The 18,023-nt window shown below is 44.7% G+C and overlaps 1 protein-coding gene across 1 annotated transcript in view; it reads right to left on the reverse strand.

Annotated features, from left to right (window-relative positions):
• HEATR9 (HEAT repeat containing 9) overlaps positions 1-17,578 on the reverse strand; it is a 153,506-nt gene extending 135,928 nt beyond the window's left edge. Inside the window, exons 1-2 of the mRNA XM_086928757.1 lie at positions 16,762-17,578; positions 16,597-16,657 (exon numbers count right to left, since the gene is read on the reverse strand). The gene's annotated coding sequence lies outside the window, so the exon portion shown is untranslated. The remainder of the gene's footprint in view (positions 1-16,596; positions 16,658-16,761) is intronic.
• Between the last annotated feature and the right edge of the window lie 445 nt (positions 17,579-18,023).

The following is an 18,023-nucleotide window of genomic DNA, read 5'->3' on the forward strand; positions in this document are numbered from 1 at the left end:
CCCTCTGTCCTTCCTGCTGTAGCCGTAGCCGCCTCGCAATGACATAAAAAGCTGCCATCCTGCAAGTTGCAATGCATTTTGGGGCTGTTTATATGGGTTGGAGTTGGTTACCACCTGATTGTAATCCATGGTAAATACCGAGTGAATTTTACCGATTCTGAGTCGATTTCGGTGTTTCTGTGCCTCCCTACATCTCCCCATCTGTCGGAATCGGGGAATTTCCCGATCGGTGAATCATACGAATCGGTATGTTTTCCGATTCGGCTCATGTCCGATTCGGTCTATCTACCGATTCGGTACATGGACCGAATCGGCTTCATTCCGAATCGGTGTGTCTACCGAATCGGTACATGGGCCGAATCGGATAATTTCCGAATCGGTGTCACTACCGAATCGGTACATGGACCGAATCGGTTATTTTCCGATTCGGTGTCACTACCGAATCGGTACATGGACCGAATCGGTTATTTTCCGATTCGGTGTCACTACCGAATCGGTACATTGACCGATTCGGTGTTTGCATCTGATTCGGTGTGTTACCGATTCGTTACATATCCGAATTTCGGTATGTACGTATCGGATTCTTTCCCATTCGGTACTCATTCCGAATCGGTTTTCACTCCGTTTATGATTTTTTTTTTGTTCCCTACATCTCGATGGCTGTTTACCGATCGGTAAGGGCCAAAAATCGGTATTTTCGGCCGTTACCGATCGGTAACGGCCTACCTACATCGGGCCCTTAAGCACTAACAAGCTTAAATATGGGAGGGAAAACTACAATAAAGCTAGCAGACAAGGGTGGCTTGTCCTCCATATGGTCATGGAACTCCTTAATGAATGACTGCAATATACCTATAATGTAAGGCAGGGGGTACTTTATCCCATACATATTACTGAGAAATGAGAGTAGCAAGTTTGAGGTAAAGTAGGAGTGTGTAGATTTAGGGCATAATTATGACTTTGGCGGTGTGGGAGCAGGCCACCATGCCAGCGCCCGCTCCCACACCACCAAAGCCGTAAGATTTAGGGCATCATTATGACTTTGGCGGTGTGGGAGCGGGCCACCATGCCAGCACCTGCTCCCACACCACCAAAGCCGTACTTACACTGCCCGTCATATTATGAGTTTCCTCAGGTCTCGCGGGCGGTCCCACAGCGATGTCGATTAAAAAGGCATTGCAATAGATGCACCAAAGGCCATTCCTGTACGGCATGCATGGATTGTGCAGTCCATGCCGTGCAGGAAAGGGAGTGAATGCACACAGGGGGGGCACAAAAAGTACCCCCCTGTAGGCACCCCATGCCCCTGAGGAAATAGGGTGCCCTCTAGGGCCCCCTTTGTTTCCGCACAGCCACCAATTTCATGGCGACCTGACCACCATGAAAACCGGGGTGGTGAGAAAACTCTTAATATGCTCAGCGGTGCCACAGCAGCACATCAATCATTTTAGGACCTCTTACAGGCACAGTATTGTTGCGGTATCAATGATCCCCAGTGGTTGCAGCCGGACTGTGGCAGGTGAACCGCCAGTCTGGCGGTCCAGGGACCACTACCACGATTTAATCAGCCTCTTAGTGTTGATTCAATATAAGCGTATATTTAATCAATATCATAGATAAATAATGGAATTTTCATATTGTATTGTAATGTATTGTAATTGCATTTATATAGCCCTTACTACCCCTGACGAGGCTTCGAAGCGCTTTTTTGGCGAGTAGCACGCTACTCCGGGACCCATAGAGGATTAGTGTTGAATTAGTATAGTGAAACATGCAGGTACATTTTAAGTGGTGGATAGGTTAGTCAGTTATTTGGATTTGGAATGACAGAAGAAGAATAGAGGAAGACAAAGGTTTGTATTTATATAGCGCTTGTTGAAGCACGCTATTCAGGAAGCCTACAAAGGATTAGTGGTGAATTCATATGGTGAAATGTGAAGTTATTTCAGTGGTGGATATTAGTCATTTACTTGGAGTGAGAAGGATTGCGGAACGATAAAAGGGAAAGAAAGATTTGCATTCATATAGCACTTGTTACCCCTGATGGGTGTTAAATCGCTTTTCTGGTGAGTAGCACGCCACTCCGGAACCCATAAAGGATTACTGTTGAAAATTAGTATAGTAAAAAATATGAAGTAATTTGAGTAGTGGATATGTTATTCAGTTATTTGGGTAGTATATTAGTATAGTTTAATATGGAATTTGAGAAGTGAACATGTTAGTGGGTTAATTTCGATTGAAAAGGATAGTGGAGGGATAAAAGAGTGAAAGATTATTTTTTTTAATATTTATTTATTTATTTATTAGTTCTTAGCAATAGGAGGAGGCGTTTGGATGAGTAAAAAGGAGTTTTGGAGTGGAGGACTCAGAGGAAAGAGTTTAGAAAGGTTTGTTTTAGGGGATCGATATAGTAAAAGAGGCCTCACTAACTTGAAATCTAACAATACTGTTTGAATAAAAACTTTACTCCCCCTGCTGGCCAAAAAAATAAGTGCACAGGCCCTAGTAAAACCCAGTTTAAACAGCTCACAAAATGGTGGCTGGGAGTGCACTGTTTTAACGTACAGGTCTTAGCACAGAGCAAAGGAGAAATTTGGAGGGAAAACAGAATTGTTACCAAGGAATGAGAGGGCCAAACTACAGAGGTTGGACTGCAAATCCCACAATTCAACACACTAAATGGAGGCAATCATGGGCAGGGAAAACCACAAATGTAAAACACAACACAACTGAGGTGATAAAATATGCAATTACAGGCAGGCTAAAACTACATTTTTTAACTGTAACAACCACAGGCATAGACAGTAAACACAGAAAGTGAAAATCGTTTTTTAAACTACTTTTTGACTTGGGAAGAGACAGCACTAGTCTGTCTCCTTATGACTTCCTGGACTCTGCTCACTGCAATCTGGGGCACAGGTAGGCTATGAATGACATGAGCAGATTAAATGGAGGCTTTAGGGATGACTATTTTTAAAGATGAAGTTTCTAATGTATTGTGATGCACTTTGCTATATGTGTGAATTATATGACTATGAAGAATTAAATACATTTTTAACAATATATCTATACATGTTCAATATTATTTCACGCTTGGTGTATGGTTGGGTCATGTGATACAACTAAGGAAGATAGTAATTTTAAAAAAGAGCAGCTTCCCCAGAAACAGATTTGAGCATAGGCAATTGTAGCATGTTTGTTAGACTTTTAGTTTGTCATCTGTTTGCAAGAGGACTCTGTAGGCAGGTGACGCACATAAAGCAGCCGGAGAAGCTGCTTTAAAGCACAAGGAGTTTGGAAAGTGCATTTATCTTAATTCTAATTGCTATTTGCATCAAGGTAAATACATAACCAATCAATTCACATTGTTTCAAAAAGAAGTTATGCTTTTGGGGTTTGTTTTCTGCCCAAAGAGCAGCGGGCTAGCCCTAATTCTGCTCCGTAGGTGTGAAAAGGTGAAATTCCTGTGTTTCACTTTTCGTGTGTGAATTTGCCTAATTCTGCCTAAAAGATCTCTTCCTAATGTAATCAGTAAATTACTCTATACTTGGCAGGTGCCCCTCAAAGTCCTTTATCTACTTAATACCATGTTAGGAGAAAAGTGGTTCCAACTTGGCTTAAGTTGTTTCTGTCATAGGGTTTCAAATCCCTTGGCAATCCTTGGCTATACCCCAAACCTAGGCTATACCGCAAATATTTCTAAATGAGGAGTTTTTACTAACCTTTATAGCGGACTGAATAGTCTGAAAAGGTACAAATGTCGCCAGCTGAATTAAAAGCAAGATTCGTCTATTCGGTGCCGTGAATGGCAAGGGATTTGAAACCCTATGACAGAAACAACTTAAGCCAAGTTGGAATCACAATCACCATTTTAAATAATCTGGTTCGATGTGGTAATATAGAGCATTTCCAACAAACAAGTGATGTAAACGCACACATTGATATGATTCCTATGTTGTAACTGACTGAACAAAAGTGTGGATTGTAAGACACTCTTAGTAGCGTTTACATGTGGGTATTATTCAAATTGTGATGAACTGGAAACAATTGAAGGATAGCAAATGTTTTGAATTTGTATATGTTCTGTAATGTTAATTATGTATACGTTGATGAAAGGTGTTGCATTGTATTGAGCAGTGGTGAAATAATTTTTTCAAATTCTGGTTAGCAGATGGATTTTAGCCTTGTGTATAATTTTAGTTTCTAATCTTGAATTTGATGATGAGACCTGTTTCTCTTTTAAATTAGAGTATTTCTTGGGAAGACAGCTGATAATTTTCCTGAAGAAGACGGCTGCATTTTTTCTGGGCCGTCGAAACGCGTTGAGAAGTGGGGGAGAGAATTCAAATCATTAACTAAGGAATATTCTGACTGATGCTGAATATAACCTTACTGATTTCCTCCCTTTTTTTGAACTTTTTTTGAACTTTAGGAACTTGTGTGATGAACTGTAAAGATTATTTGTTCCCAATATTGTCTGTTTTCCCTTGATTGTGATTAGTATAATTTTACTTTGGTTTTTTAACAAATATTTTAAATAAACTTATGCATTTGGTAATTTGTTTGTTGTTTCAGAATTTGGATCACTACTGCACTGCTCTTAAGTTTGCCTGTATTTTGTGTTATATGTTATGCTGTTTTGATTAATGTGGCCAGAGGGAATTGCTTTCTTGACACAATGTAATATGGTGAAACAAGGAGAAATGCTTTATTTATCCTAGTTTTTGCTGTTTCTATGTGTGCTGAATTGTGCAGCACACCTAGAAACAGCAAAACACCATGCATGATTGTTTATGTGCAGGAAGGGACATCTTCCTGCACATAAACAATCATTCCTCCCAAAACAAGCATCCTTGCACTATGGTGCAAGGGTGCCTGCGTTGGAGCTAGGCAGCTGAAATTAGCGCCAGCGCAGTGGGAAATGCATGGCTGCACTGTATTGTTGTAAACATGGTAGCCTTGCGTTTCAAAAGTGGCAGAGAGCAGCGTTAAGCCACGAAGGCTACCGCCGCTCTCAGTCACTTCTTTGTAAGTATGCCCCAAAGTGTTTCAAGTTTATTTATTTATGCATAGTTATTTAAAACCATAGCATGCACCGTACATTTATCATAAAATGTATTCCAAAATGATATACAATGAACACATTTTATCAAATATTATTTTACACATGGTATAAAAAAGAAAAATACTTTTTTTAAAAGCATGTAATATTTGTAAAATGTAAGCAGCTGTACGTATTAAAGAGAAGTATTTTTATAACTGATCCCAGATACCGGGAGGTATTTTGTATCCCTAAAGTGCATATGTGCTGTGCTATATTTAAATTGAAGTGATTTTAGCAGTGTTATGTCAAAGACAAGTCAGGGGATTATAACAACCAAATATGGCAGAATAAACTTCACAGACTTTATACAATCTCATGTGCAGACCAATGCTCTGCTGCGTCTAATAGCTTTTTCCAGCTCTATTTAAAAATTTCGTATATCGACAGTTGATCATTAGATCCGTGGATCTAATACATGCAATGACAGCCTACCTGGAAGTGTGGATTAGCCAGTCATTAAAAAAGATTTTCACAATTTTTCTTCTTTCTTTTATCAGTTCCAGGCATACACAGGTGATATGAACAATGTTCTTTACCCCTTTATTACACAGTCTACAAAGTGAGTAGAGACAGGAAGGCATCATAGCCCTTTATTAAGACGTCATCAACGGTGTGCACCACTGTGCTCAGAGTATATGAGGATTCGTCACAGGAGCCAATCAAATTAGATAGACATAGGCATTAAGTCCACTTATAGTTTCTCACATTTTAGTTATTAGGAAACTATATATTGAGCTATAATTTCATGCAGTGAATATTAAATGCTGATCTAAGTAACATTCTACACTTCCCAAACAAAGATGGCGCTCACGTAATGACAGCCTCAGGTCAAACGAGAATAAACATGGACTGGAGTATGGTGGCCACCTTAGAACTCTAGTATATTGGGGCGCTTTCCTAGAAGAACCTCATTTCCCAATGGCGCAACGGTCTCTGTCGCATATCGCTCAGACTGATTCATGCTTTCACTATTCTCCAGAATCTTGTTGTTTTTTGAGTACTGCCATCAGTTCTCGTATGGACATGCAATTATTCTTTATAGGCGCTATCGTTTGTGATAGACTTTAATGAAATAAAGTTATGATCGTGACTAAAAGGGATGATCTCACACTCCTACAGACTTTGAACTTCGTATTTGAATTGGCTTTCTGAACATATTATGAATCACATTCAATATTATTCAAGGTCGTTGAAGGATAAGGTTGCATATATGTATCTTTACACTCATAGAAGTTAGATCTCAAACTAATATTTTCTATTATGTGTCAGGAAAACCATTTTCTGTCAACAAGCACACACAGCTATAGAGTATTACTCAACTCTAAAAGGCATGTGATACACATGTGTTACATAGTTCCTTTCTGGAGAATAAGTAGCAATATGGTTTGTTTACTCTCTTCAGTACTAGAACACACAAGAAGAATCCATATTAGGTGTGGGAGGCTGCTACGCAGTGATGTGTTTCTCCCAATTCCCCTTTCCCCTGTGTACTCAAGAGTGGTTTTTAGCTTCCTTGGAGTGCAAGGTGGGAGATACAGAGCAACACTGAAGTCCAGACATCCCTGCAGCGGACATGATGGGACACAACTCCTCTGAAGATGCCAAGAAAAATGTTCCCTCAGAAGCCTCCCTCTAAGTACCTCTGTGAAGGAAGACATATGTATACCCAGAGGACTCTTTTAGACGTCCAAGTCAAGAGCATATGTGCTTCGTGGACTGTCTCATGGTGGTCTAGCCATAAGAGATGCTACTGGCCTTGGGAAGATTTCTACAGTCAATCCAGTATTTGGAGGAACGAACCCTCAGAAGGATTTAATTTGCTGAATAGATTAAACCACTAGCAAATGTGAATGCTCCATTATCTGGGTAGATGAAGCCGTTTGTTTACTGGACATCCAGATTGCATACATGACCAGCACATCTTAGTATCACATGCTACCTTCTCTGACCCCTCCTCCCTTTCCATCTGGACTGACTCCAGAAATGGGAAGTTACCTCATCTCCACCTTGACGGCTCACTCTATCTTTCTGCCAAAATGCTAAATATCCTATCTTCAATTCTTGGTGGCTGCCAGCTACAACTGGGCAATTGCCCTTGTTCTAAGATAGAGTAAGAAATCTGGAAGTAGTATTTGATGTGTTTCTTATTCACCAAGCCAATGAACACTTCGTACTTTTTCATGTTTTTTCTCTTTACACATCCTACGCGAGATACTCCCTTGACTTTATTTCAATTCACATTGCACATTTGTCTGTACCATTGCATGTCTATCATCGATTATTATAATTCACTTTATCTGGGAAACCCTAAGAAGTCTTTATCATCTTAGCAACTTATAAAGAACCTTGTATTCAAAGTTTTACCGGGTCTTTCTCCCCATTGTTCTTTTTTCACTTATTTAAAGAACATATACTGACTCCCGATAAAACAACATGCAACACTTAAGGATTTATGTATCTGTACCAGATACTTCCACAAGTAAGGTGTTGCATTTATGCAATTCAGGATTCACCCCTACGCCCCAGTGCAGAAGGTGCCCCCCTCAGATGCCCTGCTGCTATCAGTTCCTCACATCAACCAGATGAGACAATGTGGGAGAGTCTTTTCTTATCTTGCTCCAAAAGTATGGAATTATTCAACTTTGCACAGGAACTGATCATCTAAAGTTCTACTTTTTCACTAGTTCACAATGCTATTTTCTTAGTGCTGGGATACCTTTCTTGGGTAATTATTTGCACTTTACAAGTGGCCCTGATTCATGCAATATAAAAAAAGGTATCTTTGAGTAAATGGTCAAGGTTTTATTTTTTGCATTGACCTCAGAGATCGGAACTGCTTTCAGAATTTTGTGCAACATGAATGGCAAAACTCTTAGTGTATCTAGCGTTAATGTAAATACATTGTTCGGCCCCACACAGTGTTTCAAAAATAAACTGTGCTTTTGGATTTTGTTTGTCGGTAGGTCCGGTGACCACTGTTGGGTGGAGGATTTCCTTCAACCTCTGCTTTTGATATCTCATTGATTGCTGGTTATCTCCTTGAGTCCACACAGGTGTAATATTTCGTTTTGGATGGTTGAAGGTTTGCGATACCCGTCGTGTGTATTTCACAAAGGATTTCGGCTTCTTCTGAGTAGGATTGTGGTTTCACCTTCCATAATATTCGTTTCAGATTATCTAGTTACACATTGGCCCATTGGTTTGTAGCGCTGGTCTCCAACTTTAGTATTTTGCATATGAGAGGAGATATTCAGCAGCCCCCTCAGCTGTGCTCCGTGACTGAGGTGAGTAAACGTAGCACTAGCATTTAGGAAATAGTGGTTAATCAGTGATTTAGTGATTCATCAATGTTTGGAGCTGCAAAGGTCAATTGTTTTTCTTTGATGTTATTCAAGGGCCAGGTTCTCTGTGTATCCAGGTCAGGTGAGTGCATGGGTCCATTTACTAGGTTCTAGGAGGCTAGGAAGAAGTCGATGTATGGGGGGGTGTTATGAGGTTTACTTGCTCGAAACAAACATTGACATGGTTTATTTCGATTGTGGGGCGAGGGATCACTTAGGTTTGAGGAAAGGCTGTGACTCTAGTTCATGGGACACCAGCCTGACAGGGTTCGCTCACAATGTCAAAGCATTTGCTAAGGAATGTGGATTGGGGTGGAGATTCAGCGTCCCATCTATGGGCCTTATTTAGGAAGGCCTTACGTCGCCGTTGCGTCACTTTCTTATGACACTGTTGAGGCGTAATCAATGCACCACACTGTACCCTATTTACAAAGAGATGCATCTAGGCAGATGCGTCACTTTGTAAAGCCCTGCGCCACATTATACCTGCATCAGGTATAATGTATGGAGGGCTGGTGTCCCCCATAAAAAAGGCTCGTAGAAGTTGTGCAGTTAAATCTATGAGATTTCACTGCATCACTTCTACAACTTCACTGCGCCAAATCCTTACGCCTGCTTTAAGCAGGCGTAAGGACTGACCCAGGGCCTTTCACATGGGACTCGCCCCATGTGTAATGCACTGGAGTTGCGTCTGTTTTCCGGCACACTCAAGCAATGTGTCTTTACTGTGCTAACAGATACGTCAGGTTTCCTGACGTATCTGTTTAATCCTTGCAACATGGATTGCCGCAGTTTAAATATGGCGCATCCATGGTGTGTGCACATGCATACATGCAAAACGTACAACGTAGGGGTTATCAAAGAAGGAGGATGATGAGGACGAGGAAAGAAAGCAGCCATGGCGAGGAGGAGGCAACCAAGGCAGGTAAGTGCCTTTTTTTCACATTATAATTACTTTGGGAGGGTGGAGCGGTCGGCTCACTCGACTCTGCCGCAGAATTGGAGTTTTGCCTAAAATCTGCGTTCACAACGGAACGCGGAGTAGGCAAAACTCCATATACTCCGGTGGCGGAGCAGTTACCCGCCCAGGGTTAGTAAATATGCACCTCTGTATTTTGGTTTGCTAGGTCCTGGGCTTTTGAAAAATCAAGTGGGAATTTTTATAGCTGAAGTCTGCCCTCATTTCCCGCAGTACGCTCCTGTATTACTCTTACTTTATCAGTTCACATTTCCGTCCCTTGCTTGGATCATGATTATTCCACTATAGTACATTTTTACTGCATGTTTTCTGTAGTTTGGTGAAGCCCTGCTATCATGCCCCTCCATTAGTGTTTTCTCTTTTCCTCTTCCCATATCCAGTCTTCTAATTCTATTAACCTTGAATCTCCCGTTTAGCTCCCTTTTCTCTTAACTGCCTATTATCTATTACCACCCCGCTCTCCATCTGTGTATCACTAGTCCTACAATTTCATGTTCTCTTTCTTCTCCATTATTTACTCAGTCCTTTCTTTGTTTTACATTGGTAATGTACACACTTGTCTCGACCTGATTGTGTGTTATTCAAACAAAATATTTGTAGATGAAGTTTTGTGCAATTGTTGAGGGCTCAAATCCTATTGAGCTAAGAATGGCCAACAAATATGCAAATGACAACTTCTGAAATGTATTATATTTTACGGTGGACATCCTTAACTCAACCCTGCCCCTTTTTATCCATCACCAACGGGATCACCACCTTCTTTCACATCATGAGCATAGATGTTGAATCCCTCTTCCAAAAACACCGTCTTTGACAGGTACCAGCACACACCACCTGGATCACTCACTAGCCGAAGACTATGCAAACATTCTGATTGCGCACCACCACAAATGTACATGCGGGATTTAAGCACTCAGTGCTGGCTGTAGCTAAGGAAGAAGAATGCCTACATTCCACCACTGAACAACTACCAGGCAAATCAGTTCTCTCCTGGTTTGCATATGTCCTTGGGAAAGTGGTAGCCCCGAAAACTCCAAAACATCATGAAATTCCATCACATCGTAAACTCCTGGAAGTTAAGTTACTAGCCACATCTTGGGATAGTTCAACACGATGATAGACAGCTCTGGATAAAACACGTAATGGCCATCAGCCCCTCACCTTTCAACCACAGGCTGGCATATGCATGAACCTTCTCACGCTGCTGCTGAGGAGCCCCAGCCACCTCCTCTACTTCTGTGTTGACAACACTAGCAACCACATAAATACATGATGGCACCTACATTAGTCTCAGCAGTGTCTGGAGGCCTCGAATTATTGACAGAGAATGACAAAAGGATGAAAATCCATAGAAATCAACCAATCCACAAAAGCCCACACCTCCTGCTCCTGTGCTGCAAGTGCCAATACCCCACGCAAGATGCATATTTCAATTTAAAATACTCTGCTGCAAATAAAGCTACACGTCAAAGCCATTTCTATTTCCTATGCAACACCATCACCTCCTACAGATTCAGCAGACCCCTTCTCTTAGCAGTACATTTGATGCCACACAGTTCACTATAAACATGTAGGCAGAGAGGACAGGTACAGACATCCATACTCTAGAGCAGCCTGCTCTCTTACATAGTATGCCTAGATCCTGATTCAAGAACTTCCTAGATCCTGAGTCAGAAATTCAAATATTTCCTTTTTACCCACACTCAGGATCAGTCACGCCCACCTCCCAGGTGTTCAACCCTACCCTCCCCCCAGCCCTGTAAGGACTAACTGATCCCAATCTCATGTGCTTCAGCAGACATCACAGGCTTCACAACAAAGTGATACCAGGAAGCCACCATTGGCACTGTCACCAACAGAGGAGGGCAAACGGTCCCTGAAAGACTCAAATATTCCCAACTTTCATGTGAGGAGACGGCAAAACATCACATTGCCTAAGCTGATAGAAATACTTGACCAAGCCCTGCCAGCAAGGCAGGTGTGAGGTAGATGAAGAATCTAGGGGCAATAACGTTCATGGTGTGCAGGTGTAGTTACTGAGTGCCAGTGGAGCCACTGGTACTTAATTCATGGGTCCAGGACTCAGTTAGAGCCATATTTAAAGAAAATAAAGTTAACAGCACTAAGTAAATATGAAATCTTGCAGCGTCGCGGCTGACTGGTCCTAACAGACTCCAGTGATGTTTACTGCCCTTCTCTAATTATGTTAGACAACACTTTTCAGAAATAAAAGTCGGTGTAAAGTAACTGAGGAGGAGAGGAAAAGTCACCGGAGTGTAGTAAAAATGTAAGGAGCAGCATGGCCTCTTTTTTGTTATACAAGTAGTTCTTTATTGACATTTTACAAATGTATGTAACACAAGTGCCCTATACAAAGTATGCAGAGAGCCCAGTCCACCCAGTTAGTAGACACTGTAGGTAAGCTGGTTAAATCACTACTAGGTGATCAGCCACCCAACAACCTCCCATGTACACTTCTAGCACATAACAAGCTGTGTATGCATCTATCAAGGTCCCCATTAAAGATCGTACCTGTCCGCCATCTAGAACGTCTTGCAGATAATGGTTATACTGAAGCCCAACTGGGGAACAAAAATAGAAACTAAGTCTCTGTGGAGACCACTCTGGTGTGGGTGTTCCATCATCCCTGTAACCCGAATTTGATAGGAGTAAGGGTGGTGATTTTTCTGAGGCAATGGAAGGATATTGAATTTATTAGAACTGGCTATTTCTGGTAGGCTGAGGCTGACGCCAAAGCCAGGCAGAAACCACCATTCTAGTCAGGGCAAGGAAGTCACACGCCAAGATAACCCCTGCTCACCCCCTTGGTAGCTTGGCACAAGCAGTAAGGCTAAACTCGGAGGCAATGTGTAAAGCATTTGCATCAGCGCACAACAGCAACAACATACTAGGCACACCACAAAAGAGACTCCACACAAGGTTATTATAAAAATAACTTTTGTATTGTAAAAACACATCGGATAAAATCACACATATACATGGTGCCAACTGGCACGGGCAATATTCACAGGGATTATTCACAAGACAGGGCCACATGGGCCACTGTCATAATGAGCACTTAGTAGAAATGAAATACTGTCAGAAATTAGAATACAAGAATATAAAATCACTGTAGCACAAAGTAACAGTTATGAATCACATCCAGTAACTACTGGGAACAGGTAAGTACACACTACGCAACCCTAAGCCCCTTAGGAGCATGTCACGCAGGGAACCAGGACCTCACTAGTACCACCTGTACTAAATAGAACAACCACCTAAGTATCACACAGCATTTAGGGGTCTAGGAGAGAACAGATTACCCATGATGCATAAATATACATTCAGAGGAGTCATAACGGGAAACACCTGACGCATAAACCTACACAGAGCACATGATGCAATAAAATACATTCAGGGGTGCAGCGCAAGAAGACACATGATGACTAAACATTCAGAGGTGCAGCGCAGGAAAAGAAAGACACATAATGCATAAAACATTCAGAGGTGTCAAGAGTAAAGCACATGATGCAATAAAATACATTCAGAGGTGCAATACCCATATAATTGCGCAAAGACTCACATAAGCCACTACCTGTGGCAGTCCCTAGGCCAACTGGCCTTCTTGGGGCTCAGACGCCCTGAGTCTCAATGTCAGGGTGCGCCACCATGCAGCGCCAGTCTCAAAGTACAAAAAGCCTAAACGTGGCAGCTGCCCACAAAGTGCTGGACAGCTGGGGAACAACAAAACTGCGCCAGGGCCCTCACTGGCCCTTAGGCGCCAACTGCGCCACTGCTGGAGCCCCACAGGCTCTGGGCATATCGCACATGCCCCAGACGTTGGAGCTTTCAGGCTCTAAAAACAATGGTGCCCCCATGAGCCTCACCGGACTCTAACCCTCACACTCGGAGGCAGGAGGGGACGGACACCGACAATGTGCCCCGAAGCCCCCTCTATCGAATATGGCCCTCTCTGGGACCAAACAGGCTCTTAAACAGAAATAGTCTCTATGGAGCCCTCAGGCTCTCAAGACAACTGGGCCCCCTAGAGCCTCCGTGGCTCTAAACACAGAATCTTGCTGGCAGGAAGGGGCGGGCACCAACAATGTGCCCCGACGCCCCCTCTAACCACAAATGGCCCCCGGAGCCTTCTCATGGCTCCGGGCAACGTTGGGGCGACCCGCTGCCAACCGGGGCCGCCCTGACTCTGTGCCTCGAAGCGGCACCAACATGCAGAAATGCGGGCCCTCAAGAGCCCCTCGCGGGCTCTGTAATCACGGTGGGGCGACCCACTGCCATTCGGGGCCGCCCTTACTCGGCGCCTCGTCCGGCACCGCACGGAGCTTCCCCCCCCCGCAGTCCTTCACTCACCGGCTCTGTTGTGCGGCGGGGGCGGGGCTCGGCGGCATCTGAGGAGCTCCTGCTCCTCGCAGACTCTCCTCGCTTGGCCCGGTCCCCCGTCTCGGGACCGGGACTCAGAGTGGAGCCAGCAAGGCTCCCGGTGGCAGTCCCTTCTCTCGCTGCAGGGCTCCCTCGGCACACGGGAGCCCTGTTAACCGCCCGCCACCTTTCTTCCTCGCCGTCTCATCTCCAGCAGGTCACGAGCGATGGGCCAATCCCATCGAGGCTCCTTCGGCGAGCCCCCAGTGACGCCAGAGCCTCTGCGGGCGTCTCGACCAACCGGAGCGCGACTCTCCGGGACAGGCCCGCTGCAGCGGCCAATCAGAGCGCGTCTCTCCTCGGGTCTCGGCCAATCCGGTCGTGGCCCCTTCGTGGTTTGTTTTCTCCGCGGCAGATCGAGGTGGGCACTCGTAAATAATTAAATAAATACGGGCAAGAATCCTCAGCGCGTCCAGCTCTATAAGCGAGCATAAAAGCGCTCCTAAGCGCTAGAAAGTCCAGAGAAAGCAGGCAGAGCGCTCCCAGGCGCTCAGGGGGAAGCACAGCACCTCCAGGCGCTAGAAATCAACTCCAGCGCTCTCCACAGGAAAAGGCAGCTTCTCCATGCTGCCAAGGTCCCAGAGCTTCCCCAGGGGCAAAGCCAAGTCCCCCCTTCAGCCCAGGCAGGGCAGAAGGGTCCCCCAGGAGTCCAGGAATCCAGGCATCCAGGGGCTGGGCAGCGCCCACCCCTGGTAGATTCAAGTCAGCCACAACAGCAAGAACAAGAACATTTTGGAAGGAGACACAGCCCCTTCTTATACACAGAAATGTCTTTGAAGCCCTTTGAAGCCTTGGTGCAAGGGGCCCTGAGTACTGGAATGTTTCTGGTTTTCGTCTTCCTGTCAGCCTCCGGTCAGAGGTGACAGTGGGCCGTCAGGAGGGAGAGCCAGCAGGGTGGGCAGGCAGGCACGGCCCGGCACCACCAGACGCTCTTTCCTCCCATCCCTGACAGTAGATGGGGCCTTTTATCTACGGCTGACTCAGACCCCCTCCTCCGGGGCCTTGCAGACCCTGCAGACCCTGTCCTACTGAAACCAGACAGTCCATCCACCAGCAGGCCCAGGCACTCCTGGGCCAGGCTCACCAGCCAATCACACGCCAGCACCAACTTAAACAAATATGCCAACTTCTAAAAGTGGCGCTTCTAGACTAGACGCAATCATGCCGCATACACCATTTTGCAGCATTCAGTCTCACGAGTTCGTACATACCAAACTCGACCCTGCACTCCCCACACATCAGGAACTACCATGGGCATACATATTCCCCATTCATTCCTATGGGAGGGCAGGTCACTCACCACTCATTCACAGAGAGCTCAAGCACTTTACACTGTACCACAGGGAAAAAGTGCGCAGAGGCCTAAAATCACCACCACCAGGTTCCATAAACAGGCTAGGAAAAAGCAAAAAGTCTAGGGGTGAACCTGCCTAAAGGGCCGGGTCCAACAGAATTCATAACCTAAGGTGTAGGGTTGGGGGAAAGAACAGGTCTTCGACAGGGAGCCTCCAAGGTTTGGGATCCATAGGTGCATGTTACATGTACTAGTCGTGTGGGATCGGCAATAGTCTGTGGGATGCTTTCCGGATCAGGCTGAGGGGTCGACATGTCCGTTGTGGGGGCCTGTAGTCCATCTTGGCTGCCAGCTTATCTAAATACAGGTCCCAGGCATCCTGCTGAGGAGGGTCCCTCTGCTGTGCAGGCAGCGATTGCCAGGTCGTGACATCTGCTGTCGCCCACTATGCAAAGTTTCAGGGAAGATGCTTCTGGGGATGTCCAGGTCATGGCAATACAGCGTTTCACCAATACACACACTAGGTCTATAAATCTCAAAGTGTTCTTATTCTTGTGTGTGCGTGTTGTGATCTCCAATAGGCACTGTAAAGGGTCTGCAGTTGGCCCCCATCCAGGAATGTCCAACACCGCTACTCTCTCCCAGAATTGCTCAATGGTGGGGAAGGTCCATACCATATGGTGGAAGTCTGCTTCGGGACACGAGCATCGGGGACACCCAGGGGCTATGGTCAGGGACATGCGGCGGATATGCACAGGTATCAGCATTGCATCATCTAAGTCCCATCTCCTATTGTGATTCTCAAAGCAACCATACTAAATGAATCAGTCAATCTATGTGCGTATAATGCTAAGAAATCCAACATGTTCATTTATACTTAAAAAATAATAATAATAATAATAACGTATGGTTCCTGGAGGCACTGCAAACAGCCATGGCACAGACAGCAACTGTGCAACCTTTTCTTGGACACAGAGCGGGTGCAACACTTGTAACAGCCGTGCAAGATGTCCTAATACACAGAACGAGAGACGTATTTATCATTAGTGCAGCAGGTGCAGTGACAACGGTGCCAGGGGGTACGAGTGGCCCACTGGACCATTATTGTGACGGTCTTTTGCTACCCAACAGTGGTCTATTATTTCCCTATTTTATCCCACTTTATCAAAACACTCTCAGGGCTGTAGCCCAACTCGCAACGCAGCTTTGAGGGCACCAGTGCTGCAGATGGGCAGCGCCAGTGGAGGATGTGGGCGGCGAGAGGGGTACAGTAGGGGGCAACATCTCAAGAAACATTTTGTCAAGCTACATGTATTTATTTATTTTTTACGAATTACGCAGTAGTGTGCAGAAGATAGAAATGACAACAATGAATTAATTAGGGGATAATAGGTAGGAGATAATTTTCTAAAACGTGTAGAGCTCAGAGTCCACTCACCCAGTAACGCCAGGCTTTTGGCGACTTCATACCGGACATGTATATGCTTGCTGGCCCCCAGCTGCAGAAAGAAAGTGCATGTAATAAGTACCCACGAAGGGCCTCTTAGGTGTCATATACTCAACTGTGCGATAAACAACACACATTCATGAACTGTATCCTCACCAGGTGTGCCCTCCTTCAGCTACCACAGTATCTATGGAACTGCAGGTGGGAGGATAGCGAGAGTCCACGAAGACAAGGGTGGGGAGCTGGGTCTGAGTCAGTGAGTTCTCAGGCTGAGCTTTGCAGCATCTCCAGCCTCCTGGCATTGCTTCCGATGGATGGATGGTTTAAGCCAGTAAAAACGAACAAAAACTGAAAATGGAGCCATGTATTGAAAGACTTACATAGACGGTGAGGATTTTAAAATACCTATTCTAAACATTGGACCTCGGTAATGTTCTTTATCACCAGTGGTTCCCCTTGAACCCTGAGGAGGAGCATTATATATATTTTCTGAATATATACTATATGTGATTGGCGCTGTGTCCTGGGCAAACTCCTGTAATACCCATAACGTGCTACCCCTTTCATGCGCAGTGCATGGATGCTGTGACGCTGTGTGGCTATAACAGAGTGGGGGGTCTCACCCCGTGCGTGTTCAGGGCTAAATCAACCTGTTTATGCAAAACATAACCTCGGTGCCTCTCTGCAATCTGACCACCAGCAATTTGACCACCAGGGAATAAACCGAAATGTCATATTATTAATTTTCATATATATAATGTGTTATTGCAGCGCCTCCACGTGGTCTTACCTTCTAGGCGTGAGTCTGGACGGAGATTCCCACATACACCACAACTTATCACATGGGAGCCAGACGGGCAGAGACTTTTTAAGACTTGGGCAAAGTGGGCAATAGCCCGGGGCCCCCACCTTCCAGAGGGCCCCTGGGAAAGTGACCTTTGACTCTATCTTCTGTCTATTTCACTGTTTCAACCTTCAACATACAATTCAATATTGTTTCGCCTTACTGAGCTTAAAGAGCGGAAACTAGGTCGTAAATTCGAAAGTTTTTCCGAACAGGGGCCCGCAAAGTATTTCTTGCCCGGGGCCCCCAAAATCCTTCAGAAGACACCGGTGACTGGTCACAAGAATCCCTGGCAACATCAGGACTTGGGTGTATAGTTTTCTTTTTAATTTAGGAACTACACAACTACATACATCTGTTTTATGCGTGTAAATCTTATAAGAATAAATGACTTTACAGATTGCATCATCATCTCCTTTCAATGTATGTGCACTTAATCAGCCCAAAGTGGGGCCTGGATATATTTACTTGTGACCTTCCAAAATCTCAAAGGTCACTGATGGAGATCTGTCCATTCAGCCCTGTGAAATGCAGAGTGAATATTCGTTGCTCTTACACAGCCGACGCGCCGCGC

Source organism: Lissotriton vulgaris, chromosome 7 (assembly GCF_964263255.1).
Source record: "Lissotriton vulgaris chromosome 7, aLisVul1.2, whole genome shotgun sequence".
In the NCBI taxonomy this organism is placed as follows: domain Eukaryota; kingdom Metazoa; phylum Chordata; class Amphibia; order Caudata; family Salamandridae; genus Lissotriton; species Lissotriton vulgaris.